The following is a 14,950-nucleotide window of genomic DNA, read 5'->3' as shown; positions in this document are numbered from 1 at the left end:
AACTCTGATTTTTTTCTTCCTCATTTAAGTGTCTTATAACTTGTTTGTTATTGTTTTGTTTGTCTTTAAATGAATCTTACAGGTTTATATTGGATAATTTGAACATCTAATTTGAAGATAGCATCACGTAATACAGCAACTATTGTTGAATTTCTGTTTTTTCAGTAAAATCTTGTAATGTTTCTAATGCTGGTTTTTTTGTCACTATTTTGTATTATTTAAGAATAAAAAAAGAGATCTTTAAAGACAATAATAACTAGAGACAAAGTCCATTTCATTTTATCTTTACAACAAAAGTTCTGTCTGAGTTGTTTCTCTCTTGAGTCTTTTTCTGTAGACAATTTTCATGAACTGAAGCTAAGAGACTGTACCCACTGCTCACTTTATTCAAAGATTTTTTTTATTTTTAAATAAAAAGAAACAAAATTTGTTTCTTTTGGAAGACTTAAAATTGTAAATGTTCATGAGCTACATTAGAAGCAGAGAAACCAAACATGCCACATGAATAACAAAAGTTTTGCACACAGATCTGATTTTGTCCTCATTTGCATGTGCTGGGAGAACAGGGGAGCTTCGCTCCTGGAGGCATAACCATTGGCAGTGATCAATGAACTCCTGCATGGGGACAGCAGGGGCTTAAAGGGCATATTGATGTGATTTGTGATGATAGGAGTCTGGAAAAGACAGCAAATCTTTGACTGATAGAGTTAGGATGCAAGAAGGTTTTGATAGGCTGGAGCTATGGGTAAAATCTAGCAAGATGTATTTTTACCAAGAATACATAGAAGATCTGGCACTTAAATTATTCAGTTATCCTACTGCTGGATATATAGTCAAAAGAAATGAAATAAACATATCAACGGGATACCTACATTCCCATATTTATTATTGGACTATTCACAATAGCCAAGGTTAAAAAAAAACAGTCAGCTAAGTTGTCTATGGATAAGTGAATGGATAAAGAAAATGTGGTATGCAACACAATAGGATATTATTCAATGATAAAAGAAATTCTTCATTTGTGGCTATATAGGTAGAACATGTTATGTTAAGTGAAACAAGCCAGAAGACAAATTCTGCGCATTATTACTTATGTGGAGCAGTTTAAGATTTGATCTTCAAAAAATTTTATTGTCATTAAGTTTATTGGTATAATGCACAAACACATAATGATCACATTCAACATAGGAAATTTGTGCCTGTACACAATATATCTTGATTCCCCTTTTTTTCCCCTCCAATCCCTTCCCCTTCCCTTCAACTCCTCTTCCCCTCCTTATTTACAGAGCTTTAATTTCCTTTAACCTTCTTTCACCCTTTTTCTTTTCCCTTTCTTCTTTCCACCTTTCCTCTTCCCTAATTCCCCTTTCTTTTGAACAATTTCTTCCTATTTCACAATGTTTCATACACTTTGATCCTTACTTCCACTTTTGATATCTCAGAGAAACAATGTGATATTTACACATATGTGTCCGATTTATTTCATTTAAGAGTATGGTCTCGAGATGCTTCCATTTTCCTAGAAATTTCTCAAGTTTACCTTTATGTATGGCTGAGTAGTACTCCCTTGTGTTTAAAAAAAATCTTTTTTTATTCATTCCTCAGTGGACTGGCATTTGGGTTGCTTCCAAGATTTAGCTATTACAAACTGTGGCTATAAACACGAATACACAGTCATCACTATGGTGTGATGTTTTTAATTTTTCTCGGAATCAAGAAGGGGAATACATGGGTCAAATGGCACCTCTACTCCTAGTTTTTTGAAGAATCTCCACCCTGATTTCCATAGCGGCTCTACCAGTCTACGCTCCCACCAACGTGAAGGGGTCCTTTTCCCCCATGGCCCCATCAGCATTTGTTATTGGTTGATTTTGGGGGTGAGAAAGAATATCAGCATCATTTCAACTTGTACATCTTGAGTGACCAGTAATGTTGAGCATTTTTTCATATATTTTTTGCCATCGGCATTCCTTCCTCTGAGACTTGTGGATTCATGTCAGATGTCCATTTTTGGATGGGGACTTTAAATGTGGGAATTCTAATTTTTAAAAACTCTTTCTATGTTCAGCTATCAGTTCTTTGTCTGAAGAACAACTGGTGAAAAATTTTTTGCAATTCGATTTTGATGAGATAGAAATTAGAATATAGTCATTAGAGGCAAAATAGGAAAAGTAGGGGAATAGGGATAGTGGTACCAAGATACAGTGGATAAGAAGAATAGATTTAGTGTTTCATAGCACATTACAGTGGCTACAGTTTATATTAATGTATTATACATATTATAAAGACCTAGAAGATGAGAGTTGAAATGTTTCAGATGCATAAAAATTATCAATGCTTAAAGAGAAGAAAATGCTAGTTTCCTTGCTTTTCTCACTACCAGTGTTCCTATTATCACAGTTTCTTTTCCACGAATATGAACAATATTGTGGAGGTATATATTGTAGAGGTATATTGATTGTTCCTGATTATATGAGATTATGTAAACACTTTTGTATATGACATTCATTTATCTACAATATATACCTCTACAATAGATACCTTTTCAATTGTTTCAATAACAATTGAAAATTGTTATGTTTCAATTAAAGAAAAAAGGTAGGCCTCATGGCAGTTTGGTGCAGGTTCCTGATGTGTACATTCTGGTAATGGTTTAGCAACAGCAGGTGTGCAAATGATTTGAGGGTGTTGGTTAACAACTAGATCAGGGAGAATGATGAGGCTGCTATAATCCGGTAAGAACTTAAACCCATATGGAATTTGTATGATAATGGCATGGGTTGGGGCATTGGGAAGAAGGAGTCAGTGGCATCTTCTGTTTTAGAAACCTTTCCTCCTTCATTGACTATAGCATGCTCTCCAGCATCTTCTTGGGATGCATAAAAAGTTTTCACATTTGATTTCTGAAAATGTCATTTTTACTGTGACATTTGATTGGTATGCTAACTAGTAAGTGTGAGGTTGAAAATATTTTCCTTTATAGTTGTAAAGTTACTCTAGCCCACATTTTCTGGATTGTAGAATCATGGTTGAGAAGTCCACTGACATTCCAGTAGGATAATACAGCAGAGGAATAATTTTTATAACAGTACTTTTAGAACTTTTCCTTAGGCGGATTACACTCCCTAGAGAGGACAGTTATTTTGTTTGACTGGTTAGAATACTTTTGGTTTCCAGCATTATCAGAACCTAGCAGAGGATCAAAGTCATTTACATGGAACTTTGAGTCTTACAGCCTGAAAAATCAAGGCAAACTAAGGCAAATTGCTGTGCATTGCCTTCCTGAACCCTTTCTCTGTGAGCTGTTGTCTCTGAGACCACCAGGCAGAAGTGAAGAGGAGGCTGACTCATCAGGGAAGTGCATACACTAACACTGAGTTGGAGCTCTGCTCCCAGCCATCGGTCCCAGCTGGCTTCTCCCAGGTCCAGCAGCAGATTAAAGCCAAGTCTTTCAGAGCACTTGGTGGAGCCCTCAGATTATATGAGATTATGTAAATAAACACTTTTGTATATGACATTCATTTATCTACAATATATACCTCTACCTTTACTTGTTTTGTGTCAGTCTCATAGGGACCCTCTGATTTACCCACACCAGGGACAAAACAAGACTCGAGGACAGGAGGTTGGGAGTCACTTAGTTACCTCTGAGTCTCATTGCTTGTCAAACAGACACTAAATCATTTCTACACTTTTAACCTCCACTTTCCCTTCCACTTCCCAAAATATTTGGCAGCACTGTTCTTGATACTTTGCGGGGTCTGCCATATGTGCCAGATGGCATGTGATCTGTCCTTCAACATTCTGAAGTCTGCAGAGTTAGATGTCATTTGTTCACTTTGTACCGATGTTTCCTCTCCTACTCTTGTGGGGAATATACCTTTAAACAACCCACTGACTGTGACTTTTTGGGGATTGGCAAGAAAGTGAAAGTTAATATGTTAGTTTAATAAAGAGAATGATGTAAAAGTTTCTTTTGTAGTGGCAAAAAACTGGGTACTTTCAGAAGGCCCTGCAATTTAATTATGGAATTCATTGTGATTCACTCATATGTTGGAGTATTAGATGATCATTAAAATGAACCAGTTTGCACATGCGGGTCTGATTTATTTCACTTAATAGTATGATCTCTAGCTGCATCCATTTGCCAAAAAAAAAGCCTCAACTTTATCCTGTTTTATAGCTGAATAATACTTCCTTGTGTAAAAATACTGTCTTCTTTAACCATTCTTGTCTCCTTAGAGTGAGAACCTAAAAGAGAAAATGGAATCTGAAAAGTACAATAGATATTTGGGAAAGGGAATGAACTTACTCAAAATGAAAGAGTTATTGAATTGAGGAGTAGGACAGGAGAGGGGGTGGGGAAAGAGATTTATCTACGTACATAGATAGGATGGTTTGGACAATTACACTTCATATTATTTTGTTATGTGAAATTCTGTATTGTTTGTAACTTTGTTTTAATACTATTTTCTGCTGTCTTTAAAAAAATAAAAATTTAAATAAATAAATGAAATGAATCAGTTGCCATAGATCTATACCTGCCTATCTGAAGAATTCCCGCCATGAGTTAGTAAGGAAAAGCAAGCCCTAGGGAAGTGATAGTGGTTCCACTTTTCTAAACAAGTGGCAAAATCTCTGTAAATGTAGAAATATATTATTTTATGTTAATATTGATTTACCAGTTTGCATAGGAGTGGGTAGGAAAAGACTGATGAGTGAACACAGAAGAAAAAGCGAAAGATTATTAGTGTCATTTTATCTCCACATTTGTATATATGTGTAGAAAGATGTATGAATGCATGGTTTGGGAAACTGACAGTGATTCATCCTGGATAATAGGGTTGTCTTTGCCTTTTTTCCTACATGTTTCTTTGCTAATTTTTAAAAACAATCTTCAAATGTTTATAGATACCTAAGTAGAAGCAGCGGAGTTGATTTTGGCCATAAGTAACAGCATAGGCATGGTGGTGAGAGGCTTGATTTCAACCTCTGACTCTAACACGAATAAGGTCATTTATTGAACAAATTCTTTCCCCTTCACAGTATCTATTATACCTTTCTAATTTTATTTACTGTTTCAGGTTCTCACACCAGCAAAACAATACAATGTTTGCACATGTGGATCTGATTTATTTCACTTACCACCATAACCCCTAGCTGCATCCATTTACCTACAAAAGCCTTGAATTTATCTTTTTTATAGCTGAATAATACAGTATTGTGTAAAAATACCATATCTTTTTTATCCATTTCTCAGTTGATGAGCATTTGGGTGGTGAAATGGAAATAATTTGTTCAATCAGAAGGAAAAACTAGGATGAGAACAAGTACAAAAGAAAGAAGGAAAAAAGATATACTTATGTACATATGCAGGATAGTTTGGATAATTGGACTGCTGATTTCTGCTGGTCTTTTGAAATCAGGATTTAATGCTTAAATTACTTTTCTTTTTATTCTTGCTATTTTTTTCTTTTGAATTTCTTACAACTTTTTGCTATTGTTTTGGTTTGTTTTTTCTTTAAACCAATCTTGCACATTTATATCAGGTAACCTAAACAACTAATTTGAAGATAGTATCATGCAATGCAGCAACTATTGTTGAATTCTGATTATTTTGTTTAGTGAAATTTTGTATCATTTCTAAAATGCTTTTTTTTTTCTATTACCATTCTTCAGCCTTTAAAAAAAAGGTCACTTAGTGTGAAGTTAGGGACAAGACCTACAATTTGAATTCTAGCTCCACAATTTCCTGAAAATGTGACTTCAGCTGAGACACTAATCTCTCTGCACCTTAGTTTTCTCACCCAGGAAGTAAAGACATGGTACTACTCATGTCATAGGAGTAAAATGAATACCACAACAGTTAACATTTGCTTACTGGTTAGATCAGTGCTATAAGCATGCTTGATTCTCCCTCTTTTTCTGCATTCTGTGTGTTTAGCTTGTATGTATTTGTGACACTATATCTTACTCTTCTTTTAGCATTTAGTTATACTTTTAACAAAAAACCTTTTCATGGTTTTCCTGGAGCAGTGTGGTGAACCTTCTAGGGCATTCAGTGACAAAAACACCCTGCAGTGGCACTTGGGCCAGAGTCTACCACCACTGTCCTAGAGTTGGCAAAAAATGAGAATGGAGCATGTCCTGGTATTCATAAGTACAGACTTTAGTCCATTATTTCTTGGACCATGTAAAATTCAGGGGTGCAGTAAGAAGAGCTGGTTCAGGAAACAGATACACCCAAGGCTAGAGAAGCAGCTACATAGCAATCAAAACAAATGTACTTTAATATCCTAACAGCTGCTATGTTCTTTTGGATGTGCCCCTGTTGACTACTTTAGGCCTAAGTATTACCTTAAGAAACACACTTCCAGAACACAGATACACCCTGAAGGTTTGCTGTCATGTGCTGAAGTTACATAATGTTGTTTTGTCTTGTCAGTGATGGGCATTCCATTGCTGTTAGAGAAGCTATATTTGGAGAAGTCTTTAAGGATCTTTTCATACTTGATGCCAGTCCAAATTTTGTAGGTACTTGAATTCAGCAAAATAACCCAATAAAGTCCAATAGTCCATAATAGTAGTGAGTTACCAGCACAACTGGCAATTGTCTGAAATTGTTGACTTGAACCTTTTATAGTTCAGCACATTAATATAGCTTTACTTTTTATACCTTATGGTTACACTTTTCTGCTGGATGGTTAAGACCAAGTTAAAGCAAGACCTGACCTATCTAAACAAAAATGTAACTTTTGCTATCTGATAAGGTCAGTCAAATCCCCTCAGGATTTATCCTGATACTATGTACTGTACCTTGTGGATCCTTTGTCAGTCTCAGTCATTTGGATGACTCATGGCCATTGCTTGACCAATTTGGTCTCTGTGAAAGCCTGAGAGAATTTTTTTCTCTCTAGGTGACTCTCCTTAGGCACACTATGCATTGTCAATCACTTTCCACTGAGGCCCCATAATCTCCTTGATCAGAAAATTTGGGATACCACTGAGTTACAGGATGTCACAACAGGGGTTCTTTTACGTCTTGAGTCCTCACTGATTTTGAAGGGTTAGGGCCAAATATTGGCTATCTTTTTAGCCCAGCTATCTGTCTAATGTTTGATACCATTTGTCTAATTTTTGCAATCTTTAGTTGCTAAGCATCCAGAAGAGAAGCTTACTGATATTATTATCCTACAACAGAGGCAGTTAAGCTTAACATCACTATCTGTCTGAATATCACATACCTTAGATATAAAAAGAAACTGCTATTTTCCAACAACCATGGATGTTCTAAAATCTAAATCCCTATAAAATGTTAAAAAACAATTACACATTTTTTTGCACAGATATTTAGAAATCAAATCATATTCAACACTGTAGCAGTACAATCCTGCTACATTTTGTTTTTCTTGTCTCTCATTTACTTTTATTATATTTTTACATACATTTACTTTAAAGAGAGTGCAGCAATAATTGATATGACATTAGTAGCAGTATGCATTTAGAAGACCAAATTGACAGGTATTTTAAGCATGGTTTTAGTATTACACATTGCTGTCCACAATGTAGTTGCTTAGTTCACAGTTATCAACATAGAGAGTTAGAGTCAGTAGAGAATTCTACCCATTAACTGCTATTTTCAAAAACCTTATGGAAATTCTTAGGACAATTGCCATAACCATTTTGCTTATATAAATGTATGGTTTTGCCCCTCCCATATTTCCTAACTTCTTTCCTTTCTTTCTCTGTTTTTTAATCCTTAATTTCTCTCTTTCCATTTAACTGTGTTATACCTTTCAATTTTTATTTCTTTTTTTTGAGTTCTTACACTAAGGAGAAAATGCAATATTTGCATATGTGGGTCTGATATATTTCACTTGTGAGTATAGCTTCAAGTTGCATCCACTTTCCTATGAAGGCTTCAAAATTATTTTTATAGCTGAGTAATATTCCATTGTATAATCCACATCTTTTTCATCCATTCCTCAGGTGACAGGCATTTTGGTTATTTCCAAGATTTGGCTATCACAAATTGTGCTGCTATAAACATGGATGCACATATATCACTATGATATGATGTTTTCAGTTCTTTTGGGAAAATTCCCAGAAGGGAGATTGAATGAGATTTCCAGTCCTAGTTTTTTGAGGAGTCACCACACTGTTTTTTATAATGGTTGCACCAGTCTACATTTCCACCAGCAGTGGAGAAAGGTTCCTTTTCCCCACCTGCAGCCTCTCCAACATTTGTTGTTGGTTGATTTCTTTATGATAGCCATTCTTCCTGGGGTGAGATGGCATCTCAGTGTTGTTTTAATTTGCATTTCATGAATTGCTAGTGATGTGGAATATATATATATATATATATATATATATATATATGGAAACTGAGATAGGCTGTTTGGATGAGGATATGTTAATCTCAAGGGAACTGTATTTACTCTTTATTCCCTTGCCTTTGTCTCCTTCACTACCTTTGGGTTTCTCTAAGTGTTCTCCTCAGAGGGGGTCTGTGTCTTGCAACTTTTTCAGCTTGAACTGTTATGAAAATAAGGCCATGTTGGTGAGGAAACATCCTATACTTTTCAGATTAACTCATGTCTTTTGTGGCCAGATACTTAGGGGCTGTGTCACTCCCATAGTCTTACATGTTGAGACTGAAACTTGAAGTCTACATATTTCTTTTTGAAACTTAGTCTCTTAAACTCCCAGAAACTCAGTTTCAATATTTGTAAAGTAAAAATAACAATGCCTGCCTTTGGTGATTGTAGGAAATAAAGGAGAGCATGCAAAGTGCCCAGCACATAATGGCCACAAAGGGCTGGCCTTTCCATACACATGCTCACCGGGCCACCCAGTGAAATCCTTACTGGTGTGCCTCCAGAGGCAGGGACAGCCTGGGAGGGCTGGGTGGAAGAGATTTGGAATCAGAAGTGTAAGTGGGGGAAAAAATACTTTCAGTGTCTTTTACATCTCTGAGACCCCACAGTTCTCTTGCTCCCATTTTCTAACACTAGTCACTTTTGAAGAGAAAGTTAGTTGACAAAATATGAAAATTAAAGTGCGTTATAATACTAATTACCTTTTTTTAAATGAACAACTTGTCCAGCTCTGAACATGTATAAATCAAGACATCAGTTCTCTGTAGCGAACAGAACTTCACACTGGAAAATTGCAATCATATTGCTATCAGCACAGAAGTGAACAGCATGGAAATGGCAGGTTTTGAACCTCTTCAGCTGACAAAGTGACAGCAGGACAATCTTCAGCAGACCAGTGACAACTCTGAGACAAAGCTCTTACTTTTAAATTAAAATAAGAAATTGAGTAAAGGCCTACGGACTTTAAGTTTTCTTCAATTTTTTTTCTGATTTAACAGAATAATATTTTCACTATTTATGTTAGTTAAGAATACTGATGGGCTTGGAGTATAATTCTATGATAGCGTTTACACATAGCATGAAGGAGACCCTTGCTTTGACCCCCAGAACCACACACACACACACACACACACACACACACACACAAAGAATTGAGATTTCCTCATATTATTATTGCATTGTTTTGATAATAAATTATCAAGTAATCAAAACAATTAGAATTACTTTTTTTTTAAAAAAAGATTTGGCTTCATTCATTCAAGGAAACAACTTCCAACTCAGAAGTTTCAAAGGCTTTCACATAAAAACTAGACATATCTGTATAAGAAGGGGTAAAGTACTCAACAAGGGAATCTGGAGCTCCCAGAGCCAAAGAGTAGTGAAAAACCACTTCCATCTCTAGGAGGGGCCAAGAAAGCCCTGGGAAGCTAAGCCTTGCAGGAGGCCCACTGTTGTCCCTCCTTGGGCGTGGATTCTAGCCATAATAAAAGGCTCAGTGCACCATAAGAAGGGAATTGGCATAGGCATCCTACTTTGATATCCTCGGTGAGTCAAGCGTGGTTCCTGCTTGCACTCATGCAGTGTTGGGTCCCCTGAGAGTGGAGGTGGCCTTAAACTTTGCTGTGAGCAGTTTTCTGACTTGAGCCTAATTCCAGCCCTCACCTTGGCCAAGCCAACAAGGCCATGCACATTGCTGGCAGGGATGCGTTCTGTGGTGCTCAATCTCTTGGAACTCACAGAAGGGCTCAGAATGAAAGGAAATGCTTCTTGGGGAACAGGAAAGAGTCATAGAGAATAACAACACCATTATTTTCACAGATTTACAGTAACAATTTCTAGTGTTAGGGCTCTTAAAAGACATTTTTGTTTGCATTACTTTTCAAGAATAGATTCTTGTTAAAGAAAGAAAATTGGTTAATGGTCATTCACACACAAAAGCAAGTCTGATGTTCTTCTGACTATTCTCAATTTAATATTTTATCACGTTAGCTCCTTTTGTTCATTATGAAGCCACACACTTTTAAGGCTCAGCTGTGAGATTTTGTTAGTACAACTGGGACTACTCAGGGTTGTTTTTTTTTGGCAGAAATGAACACAGGATTGAATGAAATTTTATAAAAAAAGATGAGATCAGAAGCATAGAAACTTATGCCTCTACATTTTATCCCCTCTCATTTAACAATAAATAAATCAATAATAATAATAATAATACTTCTTAACAATCATTGTATGTGTGATGATAAGGAGAGGGCACCCAGGCAGGCTCAGTGGTGGGCCCCGTGTGGCCCAGCTGGACCACGCAGCTCTAAAGATCCTCCCTGAGGAGCCCATCTGCAAGTGAGGAGTCCATGTGGACTCAGGGATTATTACCAGTTTGTTTGACTGAGCATCAAGTAATAAATCAGAAAATACCAAGAGCCTACTGCACATGTTATTAGTTCTATATGTGCCACTGATAAAGTTCTAGAATACAGGCATAACTTGAAAGGGAATACTTTTAGAACAAAGATCTTTTGAATAAAATCAGCCCCAGTATAGAAACTGCTGCTGAGAATCTTAGTCTTCCCAGTAGTGTTGGCAACAGCTGAGCAAAACATAGCTGGAAAGCATTGTACAATTACCAATTCCCTGCCCCTTAGACATGCTGAAGTCCACCTTGGGGTGACCAGGCACCATGAAGCAGGCCCTCTAGGCAGTCCTTTTGTAGAGAAATAGAAAGAAAGTTTGTGGTGGGAACCCAGTTGTGCTGCCCCCACTGCTCCTGATGTCAACTGGGCCAAGGCTGGTATGAGCTGACAAGACTATTTTTATTTTAAAAAGTAATTAGGAAAAGATATTTTATATATAAATGTAAAGGCCATTATTAAAGGTCATTAGGAGGATAGAAAGCTGTCTTGGAAAACTGGAAAGATTTCCTCTTCAAACAGAAGCAAAACATCCAATCTTTCTCATTTTCTTTTTCAATCATTTGAGAGAGACAAAGAGACAGAAAGAGACACAGAACAAGACACACAGAGTGTGCTAAAGGCTCATTTCAGGTAGTGGAGATTCAGGAACAAGTAAGACAGACAGAGTTCACCTGTGTGCAGCTTCCAGCAAAACAGAAAGGTGTTTATAAAATACCTGTGAAGGGCTGTGAACTTTCTCCTGGGTGTGAGCTACAGTTTCGTGCTGGTATATGTTCCAAAGGTGGCATTGAGATGGGACAGAAGAAGAAAGGAGATCTCAGCCCCGCTGAGCTAGTGATGCTGACTATAAGAGATGTTATTAAACAAGTGATCGAAGCCCATGAACAAGGGAAAGACATTAATCTCAATAAGGTGAAAACCAAGACAGCTGCCAAATGTGGCCTTTCAGCACAGCCCCACCTGGTGGGTATCATTGCTGCAGTCCCTCCTCAGTATTGGAAGGTCTTGGTCCCCAAGTTAAAATCAAAACCCATCATAACTGCCAGTGGGATTGTTGTTGTTGCTGTGATGTGCAAATCCCACAGATGCCCACACATAAGTTTTACAGGAAACATATGTGTCTACTGCCTTGGTGGACCTGATTCAGACTTCAAATAATCCACCCAGCCCTACCTCGTGAGCCAACCTCCTTGCCAACTATTCGTGCCAGATATGACCCTTATCTACAGATGAGACACCAGATAGAATAGTTAAAACATCTTACTCACATGTGGATAAAGTTGAGTTTATCATGATGGGTGGAACTTTAATGGCCCTTCCAGAAGAATACAGGGAATATTTTATCCAAAATTTACATGATGCCTTATCCAGACATACTTCCAACATTATTTAGGAGTCAGTCAAGTATTCTGAGAGAAGCCTCACAAAGTGTATCAGAATTGCCTTCAAGACCAGACCAGATTATTGCATGAAGCGACATTTAAGTGACATGCTGACCTACGGCTGTACAGGGCTGGAGACAGACTGGAGAAAAAAGAGAGTGTAGAAAGATGTGACCAGGGATATCAACAGGGGCCACACTGTGAAGGCAGCGTGTGAGTCATTCCATCTGGCCAAAGATTCTGGTTTCAAAGTTGTGGCTCATATGATGTCTGATCTGCCAAACATGGGACTAGAACATGACACTGAGCAGTTTTATAGTTTTTTGAGAACTCTGCATTTCTCCCTGATGGCATGAAACTCTACCCCACCCCGATGACTCATGGCAGAGGGCTGTACGAGCTTTGGAAATCAGGACAATACAAGAGTTACTCTCCTAGTGACCTGATCGAATTGGTGGCTCAGATCCTAGCCCTCGTGCCTCCATGAACTCGAATGTACTGAGTACAGAGAGACATTCCAATGTCTGTAGTCAGCTTGGGAGTGGAGCCTGGCAACCTGAGAGAACTGGCATTTGCAAGAATGAAAGACCTTGGGATACAGTGTTGGGATATGAGAACCACAGAGGTTGGAATCCAAGAAATTCATCACAAAGTACAGCCATACGGGGTTGAGTTGGTAAGGAGAGATTATGTTGCAAATGGTGGCTGGGAGACGTTCCTGTCCTACAAAGACCCTGATCAAGATCTTCTGATTGGCCTGCTGCAGTTGCGCAAGTGCTCAGAGGAAATCTTCCCTTAAGAGCTGGGCGGCGGTATTTCCATAGTGCGAGAGCTGCACGTGTACATGAGCAGTTGGGATCCCACTAAGTTTCAGCAGCAGAGGCTTGACATGCTGCTGATGGAGGAAGCAGAAAGAAGAGCTCTAGAAGGACATGGGTCTGGGAAAACAGCTGTTATATCAAAGGTTGCACCAGGAATTATTATAGGAAGACTGGCTACAGGTTACAAGGCCTGTACATGGTGAAGATGCCAAAGTAATGGCCACAGCAGTTCCCCCTCATGTAGCGCCCTCCCTGGCCGAAGACAACAGGTGGGCACAGCAGACAGACCACCCCACCCCCCGCAAGGACTCTCACCTAGGCCTGCAGCCACAGAGCCTGGAAAGCTGGACCACAGGAGCCTGGAAGTCATTCTACTTTTTGAGGCTTAAGTCAGTTCTCTGGTTTTCACGTTCTGCATGTGGACGGCAAGTGACCTGTTTGTACTCAGTGACGAAAGCAGATCTACTCATGTGGACTGCGTAGCGCAGGGAACAAGACCCCTGATGGACATTTAAGGAGCAGCCTCGGAAGCTGTTTATATACTCTAGGGATCAGAGTCGGGTCCGGAAGCATAAAAAGCATCTCACTTGCCTTTCTGACCTGTACACATTCACCCAGGATTTGAGAAAATGAGCATTTGTGTTAATGGAAGTCGTTCCTCTTACCATGTTGATGCTTTGACACAAGGCTCATGGGGAAAGTGGAGTCAGGCTCAGGTTTTGTATCAAGCTTGATGGCAGCTGTCACCAGCCCCTGCATCCAGGAGCGTGCCCTGCCCTGGGCCATCAGAGCCTCTTGGCCCTGCCAAGACTCTGTACTTCCCACACCCCAGTGATGCAGCACAGTGTGACACCGAGAGCACTGGGCTGTCTGTCCGTCTGTCCTCAGCAGGCAGTATCCAGTGGCCAGGGCAGTGCGGCCCTCAGGCACGTCACCTCCAGCCACAGAAGCTGTTCCTTGCATTTCGTCCTTTAAAGTACATGTTGGTTTGTGTTAAAGGGAGAAAGGTAAAATGTCAACTCAGCTGTGAAAGCAAAAAAATATGAATGGAAATTGGGCTCAGCTGTGAAAATAGGGGATGACTGATGTTTTCAAAGGTGGGTCTTGCAAAGCTGCTTTTCCAGACCCCTGGGTAACCTGGGAAGGAGCCTCAGCCCACACAGGGGCAGCGCCTGTGGGCACAGCATGGCTTTGCCCTGCATCCCAGTTTCTGTATCTCTCACGAAGTCTAAAGCCCTGAAAATAAAGTGTTCAGCACGCAATAAATAAATAAATAAATATAAAAATAAAATACCTGTGAAAATAGCAGGTCACAAAATGGTATGTAAGGGATGAGAGTTTTTGGATTTAAAAAAGAAAAAAAAAATGTGTGTGTAGCTCCCAGAATATTTATCAAGACTTTCTAGATGGCAAAATAGAAGCTGAACCTGTTTACAGTTATCATGTAAATATTCTCAAACAAACCCATGACCCCAAGTTCTTAAGACAGGCACTGGGGTTCATTCATTTATAACAGCAGCATACAGATAGGTGCCTGCTAGAGGTGGGGTCAGGGACTGAGAGTATGGCCAGCCACTTTCAGTGACTGCAGACTCCACCAGCCACTCTAGGGGTAAGTTTGGAGGTGAGCACTGCACAGTATTTTCACTTGTTTTATGAGACAGTTTGATGAATGCATTGGGCAGATTCATTGTTTGATCCTGCCATAATCAGAAAAGAAACTTTTTATCAATCCATGAAGCCATGACTCAGTTGAACCTTCACATGACTCTGGTTAATAGTCAGAGTTTTGGAATGTTTGCCTTTCACTCTGTTCTCACTGTTACATTTTGCTGAGATGTATTAGGTGTCCTGGAAAAAATGAAGATAGAAGTGGACTAATAGGACTGTTAATAGCTTTTGTTGCTTTGTTGAGCTCCTCAAATTATGCTGTTATGTGTAGAACATTATTTAGAAGTCAT

General features: G+C 38.7%; 1 pseudogene; it reads left to right on the top strand.

Annotated features, from left to right (window-relative positions):
• Positions 1–11,578: 11,578 nt before the first annotated feature.
• Positions 11,579–13,206, top strand: LOC101560143 (annotated as a pseudogene).
• Positions 13,207–14,950: the final 1,744 nt, after the last annotated feature.

Source organism: Octodon degus, unplaced genomic scaffold, assembly GCF_000260255.1.
Source record: "Octodon degus isolate 3935 unplaced genomic scaffold, OctDeg1.0 scaffold00015, whole genome shotgun sequence".
NCBI lineage: Eukaryota > Metazoa > Chordata > Mammalia > Rodentia > Octodontidae > Octodon > Octodon degus.
This window is presented reverse-complemented; position numbering and strand designations above follow the sequence as displayed.